Genomic DNA, 6052 nt, shown 5'->3' on the forward strand with positions numbered 1-6052 from the left:
AACCTCTCTTTCACCTAATCAACGCTTATCAAGCTCTTATTATGTGCCAGCTATTAAGGAGTTGAGGCCAGAGATGGAAGACATAGTCCGTATCCTGACAGAGCTCTAGCAGCGGAAACAATCAGCATGGCAGGACAGGTGCTGTGATGGAAGCAGTGCAAGGCGTGGAGAACAAGAGGCTTGGGTAGGCAGCCTGTGAGATCTCTAGAGCCCTTATTTTAAAAGGAGACATGATATCAAGAGCATGTGCCATAATTTAGTTAGAAATTCCCTTATTTTTTTGTGCCTGATGATTGCTTCTGATTTTTCATTGGTATAGTTTAGAAGCAATTTCACTTCTAGGTATGAGCACCAAAGAATTGAAAGCAGGTGCTCAGACAGATACTTGTACACCAGCATTCACAGTAGCGTTGTTCGCAATAACCAAAAGGTGGAAACAATAAAAATACCCATGAATGAATAAATGGATTAACAAAATGTGACATATATATGATATGTATTATATGCATTCTGATGCTGGATACAGTATGAACAAACCTGAAATATTATGCTAAATAAAATAAGCTAGACACAAAAGGACAAATATGATTCCACTTATGTAAAGTACATAGATTAGTCAAATTTGGAGACAGAAAATAGAATAATGGTTACTAGGAGCTAACCAGTCTTGAGGAGAAGGGAATGGGGAGTTATTGTTTAATGGGTACAGAGCTTATATACCCATCATGTTGAGAATGATGAAAAAGTCCTGAATATGAATAGTGGTAATGGTTGCCCGACAGTGTGAATTTTCTTAATGCCACTGACTGTGCACCTAAAATTAGTTAAAGTATATATATATATATCTTTTATCACAGCTTTAAAAAAAAAAAAGCTGAGATGGTATCCCAGTGCATATAGGAAATACATATATCCTAATATGTAATACAAATTTCCCAGAATTTGGATTATTTCCTTATTTTAGACCTTAGAAGAAATCTTCCTGGATCAGAATTTATGGCATTCAATAAATATCACCAAATTGTTTTGTGAAAACAACTGTGCAGGTTTACAGTTCTCCCAGGTACATATCTGAGTACTGATATCATTATTCATATGCAAACCTGTATCCCTGACTAAAGGGAAGAAAATTGTTTTGAAAATTCACCAGTGAAGGACTAAGCCTTGAGTTAGGATCATATTAAATTATGAATTAAAAAAATGGTGCTTTGTTTTAATATGCACTTCTTTATTAGTGAGGCGTGGTATTGGAGAAGACTTGAGAGTCCCTTGGACTGCAAGGAGATCCAACCAGTCCATCCTAAAGGAGATCAGTCCTGGGTGTTCATTGGAAGGACTGATGTTGAAGCTGAAACTCCAATATTTTGGCCACCTGATGCGAAGAGCTGACTCATTGGAAAAGACCCTGATGCTGGGAAAGATTGAGGGCAGGAGGAGAAGGGGATGACAGAGGATGAGATGGTTGGATGGCATCACTGACTCGATAGACATGGGTTTGAGTGAACTCCAGGAGTTGGTGATGGACAGGGAGGCCTGGTGTGCTGCGGATCATGGGGTCGCAAAGAGTCAGACACGACTGAACGACTGAACTGAACTGAACTCTCTTGGTATTTTTTTTTTTTTAACTGGATGTATTTCCTATTGTGTGGGTTCTCTGGTTTCTTAGAGTATTTTAAAATTCATTTCTCACTTTAAGACAGCTTAGCAAAATACACACACAAAAACAGGGTGTTTTAAAAAGTGAGAAAATTGGAGCAGAGGGAAACTAATGGTAGAAAAATAAAATGAAGACAAGGTAAGTTATTAAATATGGAGTTTACCGAGGGATCTGACTAGAGGAAGGCAACACATTTGTCACTGAGTTTTCTGGAAGCTAATGGAAAGAAAGAGAAACAAGACCCATAGCTTGATGAGTTCAGCCAACATTTTCTTGGTTAACATCACATTAATTCCTGGTATAGATTCTGAAACAGATTCTTCCTGTGGGTTCATATACTAGACTGCATTGAAAAATCATAGGAGCCATATTTTCCAAACCACCTGATTTTGCAAAACCTCTTCACTGCCACTCAAGAGGTGGAGTCTGTTTCCCCCTCTCCTCCAGCCTGGGCTGGCTTGGAACTGCTGGCCTGGATTAATAGAACCTGGCAGAAGTAAGGCTGCATGACTTCCGAGGCAAGGCAGTGAAGGGCAACCCAGTTCCCACCTGGCTGTCTTTCTTGGAACAGATGCCTGGGAAGCCTGGAGCCCGCATATGAAAAGTCTGGACACCTTGAAATTGCTATAATGTAAAGACCATGTGATGGAGATAAAGAGATGCATACAGTCAGATGGAGCTGAGTGGGAGGAGATGAGCCATCCATGCTGAGCACTGCTGAGGTTGCAGATTCATGAGCCGAAAGAAGTTTTGTTTATTCTTTTTAGATTTTTTTTGGTGTGGACCATTTTTAAAGTCTTCACTGCATTTGTTGCAATATTGTTTCTGTCTTGTTTTTTTGGTCCAGAGGCTGTGGATCTTAGCTCCCTGCAGGATTGAACCTGCACCCCCTGCATTGGCAGTGCAGTCTTAACCACTGGACCTCCAGGGAAGTCCCTAAAATAAGTTTTATTTGTTGCTTTAAGCTGGTGTGTTTTGGGGTGGTTTGTTATGTAGCAGTAAGTAACTGGGAATGTTTATTTAAAGAAAATATAAAACTCTAGCAACTTCTCTTCCTTGGCTGATGCCTGTGAAGTTGGCAGCCATCTCCAACTCCGCATCTTGGCTGCTCTCAGACCCTTCATGAAGTCCAATGATGATCAAAAAGCGGGCCACAAAGTTCATCTGACGCCTGTCAGATCGATATGTGCAAATTTAAGCAGAACTGGGGGAAACCAAGAGGCACTGACAATGGGATGTGCAGGAGATTCAGTGGCCAGATCGTGATGCCCAACATCAGTTACCTGGGCAGCTAGAGAACAAAGCACACGCTGCCCAGCAGCTTCCACAAGTTCCTGGCCCACAACACCAAGGAGCTTGAAGTGCTACTGATGTGCAACAGATGTCACTGCACTGAGACTGCTCACAACGTCTCCTCCAAGACCCACAAAGCCACTGTGGAAAGAGCAGCCCAACTGTCCACTGGAGTCACCAATCCCAACGCCAGACTGTGCAGTTAAGAAGATGAATAGACAGCTCCTTTGCACATTTTGTTTGTGTTAATAAAACCGTAAAACTCGGACAAAACAATACAAGAAACAAAACAAAACAAAAACTTCAGCAGCAGTGTTTTACAGCATCAGTGTGCCAAATACATATGGGGTTGAGCTGTTGGGCTCTGTACAGGCTGAAGCTGGGAGCTCGAGCGCCCATCAGTGAAACAATTATACTGGCTTTGGAAACAAAGCAGTTTGAATGCCTTTGAACCTTCCCACATGTTTTTGGAAACCGTGTCACTCTTGTTAATAGTATACTTATAGTGTGTTCTGCTTATAAATAATCTTTAATACAAATATTCAGAGCTTCTTCTTAAGGACCATTTAACTCTCACAGAGAACACCTTAAGTAAAACAAACAGCTTCCTGGTAGAGGCTTATATTTATTTGATGGCAAACTATAGGATATTCTAGACTCTTTTTTTTTTTTTTTGATGAAGAATTCAGGTGAGACCAGAAAGAGATTCCACATACCTGCTAAGAGCTCAAACCAAATGTGCATAATTGGGATCTATTGTTGGAAGGATAGTGAACTTTTTGGGAGGTCTGATTCTTTCTCCTCCCTCTGATGAATGTCATTGTTAAGCTACTATAATTGGCAAGCTCTCCATGGAGAGGATCCAACAGAGGGCAAGAAAGTCTGGGTCTACCAAGGAAAATTGTGACTGACTGAAGCTTTACATGGGACCTTTGCCTCCATGGTCCTATTTACTGGTCTTCCAAAATTTCTATTGGATGGCAAATTCCTTTAGGAAAAGGGGGGCAAGTTTTATTATAGCTGTGGAAGCTGGCAGAGAACCAGGATGGATATAGCAGTCAGTTATCATGTTAAGGATGTGAGAGGCTGGGTCTAAATCCTGCTGGTGCTATTCACTAAACGAATGACTTCAGGCAACTAGCCTCTCAGCGCCTCAGTTTTCTCCTCTATAGGAGTACTCATAAGGGAGCAAGGGTTAAGTGATTTAGAAGTCTCTTGAATAGTCTGTGGACAGTGACTGCAGCCATGAAATTAAAAGATGCTTGCTCCTTGGAAGAAAAGCTTTAACAAACCTAGACAGCATACTGAAAAGCAGAGACCTCATTTTGCTGACAAAGATCAGTATAGTAAAAACTATGGTTTTTCCAGTAGTCGTGTATGGCTGTGAGAGTAGGACCATAAAGAAAACAGCACCGAAGAATTGATGCTTTGGAACTGTGGTGCTGGAAAACACTTATGACAGTCCCTTGGACAGCAAGGAGATCAAACCAGTGAATCCTAAAGGAAATCAACCCTGAATATTCATTGGAAGAGCTGATACTAAAGCTGAAGCTCCAAGACTTTGGCCACCTGATGTGAAGAGCCAACTCATTGGAAATGACTCTGATGCTGGGAAAGACTGAAGGCAGGAGGAGAATGGGGCGGCAGAGGATGAGAGTTTGAGCAAACTCCAGGAGATAGTGAAGGACAGGGAAGCTGGCGTGTTGCAGTTCATGGGGTCACAAAGAGTTGGACACAACTTAGCGACTGAACAAGAATAACGTGTGGCCTAGAAGTGCTAAGTGTCAGCTGCTGCCGCTACTGCTGCTGCCTCTTATTAATCTTTTATTGGAGTATAATTGCTTTACAATGTTGTGTTCGTTTGTGCTGTACAGCAACGTGAATCAGCTCTATGTATACATATATCCTCTCCCTCCTGATTGTCCCCCTCACCCCTGCATCGTACCCTTCTAGGTCATCGCGGAGCACTGAACTGAGTTCCCTGTGCTATACAGCAACTCCCCACTAGTGATCTATTTTACACGATACGACTGCTACTTCCCAGGGACAGGGGAGCCTGGTGGGCTGCCGTCTATGGGGCCGCATTGAGTCAGACACGACTAAAGCGACTTAGCAGTAGCAGCAACTGCTACTTCTATACCCTTAAGTATAAGTGTTAGTCACTCAGTCGTGCCCGACTCTTTGCGACCCCGTGGACTGCAGCCTACCAGGCTCCTCTGTCTATGAGATTTTCCAGGCAAGGATACTAGAGTGGTTTGCCGTTTCCTTCTCCAGGGGATCTTCCCAACCCAGGGATGGAAACCCAGGTCTCCTGCACTGCAGGCAGATTCTTTACCAACTGAGCTACAACGACTACATATTAATGGGCACTCAGTAAAGTTTCCTAGGTTTACATGCTCTGATCCCCTCTGTTCAGCTTTCATCTTCTACCTCCTGAGTCTTCTGCCGATCCCAGACTGTGGGTGCTGTGGCTGCTGCCTCACCCTTGGTGACCAGGTCAGCCAGCTTGCCCTGGCAGTTTTCACCACCAAGAGTTCATAATCATATACCTCCAGGCCACCCTCCCAGCTGCCAGTCAGTCCCACCCCATCCTGACAGCATTTATCTGAACCCTCTATCAGTTTAGAGATATACACTGAAAACATGTTGTGTTTCTATCATGGCTCCTATCAACAAACAGTTCATTGTGTTTATTTAGCTCTATGTCTTTTTCCTATGCTTGTAGTAAAAATATTTGGTGGAAAGAATTGTTTTTTTGTTCCCTTGTAGGTGGTGGACGTTGTGTTTGTCTTTTGAAGATTTGTGTTGTGAGCTCTCTCTTGTGGATTTAGGATCTTTTGATGGAGATGTTTGTGTTAAGCCTATTCAGTCATGTCCAACTCTTTGCGACCGCTGACCCCAGGCTCCTCTGTCCATGGGATTCTCCAGGCAAGAATACTGGAGTGGGTAGCCATTTCCTTCTTCAGGGGGTGTTCCTGACCCAGGGACCGAACCCGTGTCTCTTAATGTCTACTGCATTGGCAGGCAGGTTCTTTACCGCTGGCCACCTGGGAAGGTGGAGATGAGCAGAGTGTAGAGTCTCACCCCTGTGGTTGAGCTTTT

At 43.0% G+C, this 6052-nt stretch overlaps 1 pseudogene; it reads left to right on the top strand.

Annotated features, from left to right (window-relative positions):
• Window positions 1-2792: 2792 nt before the first annotated feature.
• LOC148774842 (large ribosomal subunit protein eL32 pseudogene) lies at window positions 2793-3168 on the top strand (annotated as a pseudogene).
• The last annotated feature ends 2884 nt before the right edge of the window (window positions 3169-6052 follow it).

Source organism: Moschus berezovskii, chromosome 19 (assembly GCF_049115385.1).
Source record: "Moschus berezovskii isolate FMDL1 chromosome 19, NW_MosBer_1.0, whole genome shotgun sequence".
In the NCBI taxonomy this organism is placed as follows: Eukaryota; Metazoa; Chordata; class Mammalia; order Artiodactyla; family Moschidae; genus Moschus; species Moschus berezovskii.